The 11,373-nt window shown below is 31.9% G+C and overlaps 1 pseudogene; it reads left to right on the forward strand.

The window, feature by feature from the left end:
- The first annotated feature begins 306 nt into the window (after positions 1-306).
- On the forward strand, positions 307-5,550 carry LOC141540863 (formylglycine-generating enzyme pseudogene; annotated as a pseudogene).
- Positions 5,551-11,373: the final 5,823 nt, after the last annotated feature.

Genomic DNA, 11,373 nt, shown 5'->3' on the forward strand with positions numbered 1-11,373 from the left:
ATGTAAACTGTTAGCACTACTGTCTTTCTACCCAGATTACTTATTCCTTCGGAAACCAATTCTTAAACATGCAACAAGAAAAATGGATTTACACACATACATTGTATCTAGGTTATACTGTAACACATTTAAGATGCATGGGATTGCTTGTCATCTAGGGGAGGGAGTAGAGGAAAGGAAGGGAAAATTTGGAAAAATGAATACAAGGGATAACGTTATTAAAAATTACTCATGCTTATATACTGTCAAAATTTTTTTATAATTATAAAATTAATTAAAAAAAAGAAACTTTCAAATTCAGTAACAATGATAATTCAGGTAACAAATGATAAGTAATAGGGGCAAGCTATGACAATCCTGAAATATTTAGTGATTAAATGTTACCTAGTAAAGGCTATCCTTCCTACTTTTTTGAACCCTGTTCTATGTTCCACTATAATTTTTGAGAATGTCTTTTAATGAACTATTTATAACTCATCTATTTTCAAGGCAGTGCCAATCACTATGCACTCCGTATACCCCTCTAGATTGTATAATACTTAACCTATGATATCTTTGAGCAAAACCCCTACTCTTTGTATGTATACTCTCATTGGAATTGATTCCCAACTAATAAGTTATAATTGGGAACAGTGCAAGCATTAAACTTGGATTACAATGGAGCGATTTTTACATTTTTTAAAATAAAAATCTAAGGCCACCATTAAAGAATGGCTTGTTCCAAAGGGAAAATGGCAATAATCCAGCTATTTCTTTCCATAAAGTAGGAGTGACAAAACTGGCATCTTCCCTGAGTGAGAAATCTGAAAGAAAACTATATATGAACCAATGAATACCTTTGTTCCCTTAGTTTCGACTAGTGGATCATTTTAGTTTTGGCATGGTAACTTCCAAGAAGAGTGACAAAGATTTAGTTGTATCATCCCTCTTTGGTAACCTAGATTTAATGGTCTCCTTTACTATGATTCCCCTCTTTTTATGTTCCTCTTTTCCTATGTATTTGGGTGCCTCAAGTTAGAACTAATCCTTTTCTTGATATGAGTTAAAACAATCTACCATGAAATACCTGTTCCTTATACATTATTACTTTGATTCATTACAATATATATATATATATACATATATATATATATATATTTAAGTCTCAAAACAACTGAAACAAACTAAAACATTAGCAAAATGAAAATATGAAGTAAAGAAATAATTAATACCATTTAAGGGAGAATAAAAGGTCAAAGAAATCTCAAGTGGGTAAATATAAACCAATATGAAATTTGCCAACTACTAATGTAATATTGATATTGAGTAATCAAATTATCAGCATGCAGAATAAAGAAAAACTGTATTCAGCAACATTTTATTTGATAAGCATAGGAGGTTTAGAATTGACCACAAAGTGATTGTGAGCCAAAGGTGTGACATGTCTGGAAAAAAATCTTAATAATAATATGACCAACGGGTTAGAATTGCCAGAGATCTCAGAAATCATATAATCACATTCTTCATTTTCAAGATTAAGAAAGTGAGGTACAAGATACATCAAATGATCTAATAATGATAGCTTGAAAAACTGAACAAAGTATTAACTATGATAAAAAGAATGATAATAATAGGCTCTAGTAGTTATTAAAAAGAACTTACTATATGCAAAAATATTTATATAAACAAAATAATTTCAATAAAAGTTTGCCTATAAAATATAAAATTCTTAACTTTATAGATTATGAAATGAGTCTCAATCAACCCAATTTTAAGAATAAACTTGTATTACACAAAAAATAATTCCAGATGAATAGTTCCAGTCCCTATTTATCTATTTATTCTCAATTAAATGTATGTGTATTATATGTGTTTGTGTATTTGAAAAATGGAAATATTGGAAGGCAATAAAAAGGCAAATGTAAATTGAATATACACCTATTTCTTATGCCATAATGCTTGTTATATGAAGCAATTACAGTAATGCTGCTAACAATATAAACAATATAAGAGAAAAGGCATAAATATAAATAAGGATATAGAATTATCCTGATTCTACTATTCTACTACTGAAATGATTTTTCTTTCTTTTTTTTTTTTTTGCTTAGCTAATGAAAATAATCATTTCACTCAAATGTTGGAATTCAAATAAAATGCACAAATTCATCAGTGTTTTTGATAACAATGACAAATTCCAGGAGAAAATAATGGAAAATAAAATCCTGTTCAAAATAATAAAAAATTCATCCAATTTCTTGGAATTATTCTACCAAAGCACATGGAAAATATATAAATACAATTATAAAACACTTTTTAAAGATATAAGGAATTAAACATATAATTAAAGGAATATTTATTGCTTAAGTTTTGCACCATGCCAATATTACAAAAATTATGATGCAAATTAAAGTTTGAGTTTGTGCTATGCTAATCAAAATACCAAAAACTACTTTAAAGTATTAGATGAATGAATGAATGAGAAAAAGCATTTATTAAAAGTTTAATTTTGTACTAGGAACTGTGCCAAGTGCTAAGGACAGATATTTAAGCAAGACAGTCTTGTATCCAGTAAATTTACATTCTAATTGGCATAGAAAATATGTAGAAGTAATGAAGAATTGGAAAGTGATTCAGAGGATATATGATTAGCTACCCAAAGGTGATGCAAGGAATAAAAATATAGGTCTTAGAATCAGGTAAACCTGAATACAAATTCAGATTCACTTATTGACTATGTGAATCTAAGCAAGTTGCTTAATCTCCATCTTCCTCAGGCTACTTGATGGTATAATGAAATGATAACAGTATCTACCTCTTACGGTTCTTATGAAGATCATATAATATAATATATGCAAATAGCTTATAATAGTTTCTGGTACATATTTGTCACCTAAATTCTTATTTCCTTCCTTCATTCTTTCTTTCCTATTAATGAGTCTTAAAGTTGTCCAAAAACTGCCTTGGCAAGTTCAGGACCTGGTAAGAGAGGATTCATCAATCAAAGTGCAGAATCCCAGAGACAGAAATCTGAGTTCTAATGGGAACTCCAATGGTAAATATGGTAGATACAATAATGAAATTCATTCAGAGTAATAAAATGTATGGAATCTCAAAGGGAATAATTTTAAAGGTAGAAAGGAGAATTTCACCTTCAGACATCAAATTACATTGGAAAGTAAAAATCATAAATAGACTAGATAAGTGCATAAATAATTCAATTCCATAACCAAATGTTCTATCAATCTAAGAAAATAAAGTAATTGATGAAGAATTTCCTATTTGATAGAAAACTGATGGGAAATTTGGGAAGCAGTTTGGCACAAATAAGTTTCATATCATCTTATACTACATACTCAAAAAACACAACTAACTATAATATAAAAGTTACATCAAAAAGCAAATAAGGAAATCAAATAATTTTTATAAGTACAACTGGTTAGAAGGGGAGGAGAGTCTTAATCAAACATGAACACAAAAATAAAATATACTTTTGATTATGTGAAATTAAATATATTTTGCATGAATAAAATCTCAAACTATTAACTGTCATGTGAAAGAAAATCACTAATAATTATGACAGAAATAGAAGAAAAGCAATTCTGAGGTTTGATTTCACAACTAGAAAAAGACAGAAATAGTTAATTATGAAAGAAACATGGAAAATCAAGAAACCAAGTCTTAGAGAAATTAATGGGGGTATGTTAATTCTTTGAAACAATTTACTAGTGGTTACCATACTATTCCTTTTTACAATGTTTGACATCTATGCAAAATAGTAAAAGTATTAATAAATGCTTTTTGAATGTCAAAAAAGGAAAGAAAGAAAAACAAAAGTGCAAACATTGTTGAGGGAGTGTTGAATTGATTTGACTGTTAGGAAAAACAATTTGTATCAATACAAAAAAAGTGATTAAATACCTATACTCTGATCTAGCTGTCTTATTACTATAAGTATACACAAGGAAATCAAAGATAGGAAGGTCCCAATGCACAGCACTTTTCATAGCAACACTTATTTGTTGTTGTCACAGTAAACAAAGTAAATGCCAGTTTATTGGAGAATGACTTTTTAAAAAACAAATTAAAGAACAGGTGAAGAATCTCTGTTCTATATGGTGAAATCCTTCTGATATACTTGTAAATGACATTTTACAAACTCATCAGGATTTGAATAATTGCAAATCCTCCTTTAAAATATCCATAACTACTTAAGAGTTTAGTTTATTAACTCTGTTATTAGAGTGAATCATATATTATTAGAGGGAATGAACATTTTTCTATACCCTTAATTAAGTGCACTTTCTTAAGCACTTTGCAATTATCATCCCTTTTGATCTTCACAACAAACCTAGAATATAGATGCTGTTATTAGTCCCATTCTACATATTAGAAAAAGAAACACATATAGACTAGTTGACTTTTGTAATGTCACATAGCTAGTAAAGTTAAGATCACATTTGAACTCAGATCTTTCTGACTCCATGTCCAAAATTATATTCACTGCAAAGTCTAGCTACCAAAAAACTAAAGAAATGAACAATGCTTGATGTTCTATATGATACTCATAGTAAGGGTCTGTTAAATAGACAAATAGATAGTCAGAAAGTAGATAGGCAGACTGAGATAAAAGATAGATAGACATATAAATACATACATGCATACATATATGTATATGAACACACTGAGTGGTCACATGACTCTTAACACAACACACTTTCCATCCTCTCAAGGCCAGTGCTATCTCCACAAGTGATCCACATTGCTCCTAGTATATTATATTGGGCACAGATGATCCTCAAATAAAGCAAGATGAAGGATCCAAGAGAAGGATCAGAATTAAATCATTCTGCATGCATTTGTGTGAAGACAATAATGCAAAATTTGAGAAATTTGCAAACTTAACTGGCTGTGTGATAAAAGCAAAAAAAAAATTGGTGATTCCTTTACCTTTGACAAAGTGTTGAGTGATTAGATAAAGAATGACATTCAACAGGCAGTTGTAGCTGCTATATGGTGATTGCTTGTTAAAGGAGCTAATCCAGAAGCCTCTAATTCTACTATTTTGCACAGAATAGATCACCCAATTCTTCATGTTTCCTGGAATAACATGGTGGCACAGTAGACTTCACCTGGAAAGCAGTTACTCACAGAAGCTGAATGGGAATATAGCTTTAGAAGGGTCCTTGAGAATAGGCTTTTCACATAGGGCAACAAGTTCAAACCATATTATGCAAACACTTGGCAGGAAAAGTGTGAGAAACACTAGTAAAGATGGCTACCAAGGAACTGGGTTTGTTGACTGCCTTTCCTCCAAATAAATAACATCTATACTACACAGTGGGGAATGCATAGGAGTTGGCTTTGGTACAGAGGACTGTTCATTATTCTGCTGATAAAACCATTGATCATAAAGGAAAATCCTCTGGGAATGACCAACTGAAGAAAATTGGATCATACATTAACCATAACTCCTATTAATACAAATATCTATGCTATCCACAGACAGAAAATGTAATTCTCTTGGTTCCAGAGTCTATTTGGTATAGTTTCTATTTCAAAAAGAAACTATAAAGTGAGATTAAATAATAATATGCTTTTAAAAATAAAGAGCTTGAGAATTCTATTGGGTATAGATAAAATGTGATTTATTCCCTAAATTTGTCATACATTTCTACCTTATTTTACCAATTGCAAATAAAAAAAATTTCTTGATAAAATCCCCAACCAATTAAAAAAATAACCCTAATATCATGTCTATAATTACCTTTTACACTTGAATGAAGTTAAGTACAAAAATCTTTATCACATTTAAAGTTGATTAGGTCTTACACCGTCATCTCTTTTGCATTTAGCTTTAATAATGGTATACTGAAGAAAAAAATACAATTAGTGGCAAGACTTGGAATCATAAAATTGTTTAAATCAAAATTTTCTGTGTCTCAGTTTTCTCTGCTATAACAGTATTTATTTTTAAATAATCTATCTAAATCAAAGGATTTCTATAGTGAAAGCACTGTTTAAATTGTAAGCAAAATATAATGTAAATTATTAATATGATTATGTTGCTCTAACCTTTTATCATTCAAAATCCAATTTCCTAAGTGGAGAAGATCAAAACTAAATAGGAATTGAGTATTTCTGGATTTTTTTCCTCATATGTTCTTTCTTAAGTTCATCCTTTCTATTTTGCTCTAAATAGAATAAAATTTGTGATAGTGAAATTTGTCTGGTATTGGTATATTTCATGGATGATGAAGTTTTCTCTGGCTATTAATAACTTTGTTGATCTGTCATTTTCTTGTCACATAAGAAGGTATTTAGTAAATGTGTGGATTTGTTTTCCTATAACAGCTTTTGTTTATACTGCATAATCAGAAATTTATTCTTTATTTTTTAATCTTTTGAAATAGCATGTTCAGAGGTCTCATCCAATTACTAATTTGGAGTCTTTTGCCCTTGTTATAAAAATCCATACCATTATATCATTACTATCTATATTTGTGGAACTATATGGATATGAATCATGTATGATATATAGCTATGATTCATAGAATACTATAATTAAGGGACACTCAAAATTATAAGTAACTTAAGAAACAGCCAAAAAAAAAAAAGAAATATGTAAGTAGGTTGTATGTTATTACCAGTGTGAGAAATGAGTATTTCTCCCTTACATTTAATAATTAGTTATTGTATTAAGACCAACTTTTTTTTCTCTCTTCTGTACTTCATCATCTCAGCCAGTGTGAGATATCTTAGGCAGAGATTTACCCAGGCTATTTCTTATCAGAAAATAAGAGAAATTCTAAATTTGGACAAAAGGGTGCATTCCTGCTCATTGTATTTGCACAGACAGAAAGTGGATATCACAAGATCCGCATCATAATATAGCCTGTCCTCTTCTTATATTTTCTCATTAATTGTTAATCAATCAGAATTGATTGACACTCTCACTGGAACACCCACTTTGTCAAGAGCAAATAAACTGAATACTTCTCCATGAAGGGTCTTTGGTCTAAGAGAGAAAACTAAATTTATTAATAACTATGCTGACCTTATTAATGAAATTATTAAATTTTGCAGAAACTATATCCCTCAAAGTTTTTAATAAACACATTTGTGAAAGACAGTGTAAAAGATATCAAGGACATTTAATATCAAGCAAGGAAGCAAAGGGATACTGAGTTCTTTTTTTTTTTTTTTTGCTTTTTCCTGAGGCAATTGGGATTAAGTGACTTGCCCGGTACCACACAGCTAGGAAGTATAAAGTGTGTAAGACCAGATGTGAACGTGGGTCTTCCTGACTTCAGAGCTGGTATCTATCCACTGCACCACCTAGCTCCCCTATTGAGTTCTTAATACATGTGAGGAGCTTTATTTACTAAGGACTGGGGACATAAAGAAGGGAAATAATTCCTTTCCACTGGAGTTTATTTCTGATAGGGTAGAGGTTAAGGGTGGTAAAGGAACACTATTTATATGTATGAGTAAATACAAAATTTATACACTACAAGATATTTGTGGCGTAAGGCTGCTCTATAAATTGTGCGAATCATAAAAGGCTTCATGAAGAAAGTAGTCCTTCAGCTGATTCTTGAAGGTAAACAAATTTTAATTGTATAGTCATATGAGAAGGATGAGAAATAATAGATATATAAGACCAAATAGTACCATCAAAATAACAAACAAAAAAAAAAAGTATTGGGTGAATCCTCTATAAAGAAAGAAAGGCATGAAGAAGAAGGGAAAATAACATATGAGAAGTCACCTGTTTGTCACTGGATTGAGGAATATTGAACCATGAAATCATAAAAGTATCATTTAAATACTGAAGATTGAATTATATTGAATCAAAATATAAAGTCTCTTTGACAACTATTTTTATTAAATTAAACTTTCTTTTTTTTCTTAATCCAAAACATCTAAAATCCCAAGGAGAAAATGAAAAAAAAAAAAAAAAAAAGAGGGGAGGAAAAACAACACAAAGATCTAACAGATCTATATGAAAGAGCTTCTTCAACCCCCCCACAAACACAATATTCTAAGTAGTACTAAATTTATACAAAACTTCTCATATTTCCAAATGGGATATATTGATTCTTATTCCATCAAAGTCCTCTTCATTTAATTCTTGGTTTTTTATTATTAAAATTAGTTTTCATAGCACTGTGATGGGAGAATTGCTTTGTATCTTTCTTTTCTTCCATATCTATTGCCATTTGATTTATAATAATTACAATAACACAAAAATCAAGTTATTTCTTATTGGGGTATAATTAGTTGGTTAAAATTCATTAAAGTAATTTTAAGAGGATATATTCAGAAATGCTATAATGAGCTAAAATATTCTGCTCACTGATTGATGTAAATGTTCTTTGTTGTTAGAGGCCAAAGCCTCTAAAGATTTAAGTATACATAGGAAATCTGCAACTAGCAGAAGTTATTTGAGTCTGTAATCATTTACCTTGCCATAGCTTAGATCCCTTGATTGTCCTCTTTGTTTCCCTCCAAATCCTGCACAAGTTGCATTTGCCGCAAAATGATTAAAAAAAAAAAAAAAAAAATCTTGATGCTGTCAACATTGTCTTACATGGTAGTAGCACCCAGTAAATCACAAAAAACTTTATTCAGAAGAAAAAATTATCTAAGACCATTATGGGTCTCTATTACTCCTTCTAAATTGCTCTATAATAATATCAATTGTCTTCATGTTCATATAAAAATGTCTGTTACTTTTGCAAACATTCACTGATCTATCAAAGCTCTTATTTTAAAGGCTAAAAATTAAAATTGGCTGTGCTTGTTCATGATCTATAACTGATACAGTATGACACAGTATATAGACAGTCAATGGTTATTGTGAGGATCAAAGGAGAGAGTATTTGTAATGCAGTTAGCACAATGTCTAGTACATATTTAATGTTTAATAAATTTTCCTCCTCATCCTCATCATCATATTAAATGCCTGGAATAAAAAAAGGGGGGAAAAAACAGTCCCTGCTTTGAAGGAGCATATAGTTGAATGGAATAGATATTGTGCAAACTGTGTAAAAATTAGGATAATATCATAATACTGAGTTCAGTCCTATACTAGACATTTACTAGTTTTGTGATTTTAGTCAAGGTCAATCTTGCCGATTTCAATTTCCTTCGTTGTGTAAGATAAATGATACTAATAGCATCTATTTCTCACATGATTATTGTAAGGACCAAAGAAGATAAAGTATGCAAAGTGCTATGTTTGCCAAATTAAAATGATATATAACTATCAGTTATTTTGTTTATTATTATTAAGGTATGAAATCATTTTTACTAAGTTACTATTACTTACCTATGTTTATTTAGTGTTTGAAATGTCAGTTAGCCACCTATTATCTAGTAGTCTCTCAATTCACTACATCTTAAGAAAGAACATATAAAACTTTAGCAAAATAAGCATCATATGAGGTTCCTACAAGGCTCAGGGACACTAATCTGACAAAATATGGCATGATTTACACCTTTCCAATAATATACTTTGTTTCTTGAGACCTGGATTCTCTTCTCTCTTTGTTTTGTCTCTAATTCCAGTTCTTGTCATGCTAATTCCCACCTTACTTTAGTAGCTATATAGATAGTTAACACATTTATTTTCCTCTACCTCTGGTTCCTTAACTCAAAAAATCTCATAGTTGAAAGGGACAAGTGATATCAAAATCTAAACTATTTTCAAACAATAATCTCCTCTATAACATCTCAAAAAGTGAGCATTCATCCTTTACTTGAATGCTAATGCTGAGGAAAGCAATATTTTCTTAAGTAGATAATTCTACTTTTACTTGGTTCTCATTTTGTAACTTTTAAAAAATATTGAGCTGGGGCAGAGCCAAGATGGCGGAGAAGATACACACCACTGTGTAAGCTCCTTTCTTCCCTCACAACCAACTAGATTTAATCAGCCTCAGAAATAGCGCTGGACTGATAGAATCCACAAGGACTGGAAGCACGACTTACCAGCTGAAGAGAATCTGGAGTTTCATCAGGAGAGGTCAGCTCCCAGGGGAGAAAGAAGAGAGGCCAGTGCAGATGGTGGGGTAGTGGCACACTGCGCCGGTTGCGCTGGGGAGGGCTCTGGGATCAGAGAATCCACTGACATAAAAGAATCTGGCACAGGCTGTTAGCTCTTCTCTGCTTATAAAACAGCAGTTCAGAGGAGAAATATAAGCCACTTTAAAATTTAAAACTAGATTGGATCTTCCTGGATCCCGGGGGTGACTCAGCAGATCTCGGTACTATGGGTGTGGCCGACAAAGGCAATCCAGGCTTTCACCGGGGGTAGATAAGAGATTGAAAAATGGGCAGGGCGGTAACTCATAGTGCCTGGCTCAACTGGCTGGAGGCTGTGGAACGGAAGTCCCAGAGAAGCGGAACCTTTGAACTAGGGACCGTGGTTTCTGGCAGACACTTCCAGTTTGAGTGCAGGGGATTTTCACGTCAACTGCTGCAGACATCCACGCCCCACTGGGACGCATAGGCTAGGCTTTGAGTCGCCTTTACTGTTCAGTCTCAAACCTCAGGGTAGCCCCTAGAACACAGTGCCCTCAAAGCACAGCAGTGCTGATCACCTCTGAGGCACTTCCAGGGAGGGGGTGGGGAAGTCTCTCCCAGAGCGCTCTCTTAGCTCAGGCGCAAGAGCCACTGCATCCATCCAGTCTGGGAGGAAGCTGATAAATAAATAAATAAATAATGTTCTACCCCAGGCACAGACCCCAAAAGATTTTTTAAGTATGAGCAAGAAGCCCAAAAAAACCATAGATTCCTTCTACACAGAGAAAGAGCGGGTATCCAACTCTGAGGAAGTTAACAGCAGAGAGACAGCAGATAACAACCTAAAGGGGAACGATTCCTGCCGCCCATCACATAACTCTCTCCACTATTAAAAAGGTAAGAGAATTTGAAGAAAAATGGAGAAAGGAAAGGGAAGCTATGATAGAGAATAACAACGTCTGGAAATTGGAGTTGGAAAAAATAAAGAATTCACAGGAGATGCAGGGAAACAAAATTTGTGAATTAGAAAAGGTTAAAAAATCACAGGAAAGTAGGATTTCTGAATTGGAAAAGATAAAAAAGTCTCAAGAAAATAGAATTTCTGAATTGGAAAAAGAAAATAATTCTCAAAAAAAAATTAGGGAAATGGAAAAAAATTCAATAGAGCAAAATAATTCATTTATAAACGAAATTGGGCATTTACAAAAAGAACTAAAAACTGTGAAAGAAGAAAATAACTCCTTAAAAGTCAGGATGGAACAAATAGAAATGAATGATTCACAGAGAACCCAAGAATCAGTCAAACAAAACAAAAAAAATGAGAAGTTGGAGAACAATGTCAAATACTTACTGGGAAAATCTATAGAC

The sequence above is a fragment of the Sminthopsis crassicaudata genome, chromosome 4 (assembly GCF_048593235.1).
Source record: "Sminthopsis crassicaudata isolate SCR6 chromosome 4, ASM4859323v1, whole genome shotgun sequence".
Lineage (NCBI taxonomy): Eukaryota > Metazoa > Chordata > Mammalia > Dasyuromorphia > Dasyuridae > Sminthopsis > Sminthopsis crassicaudata.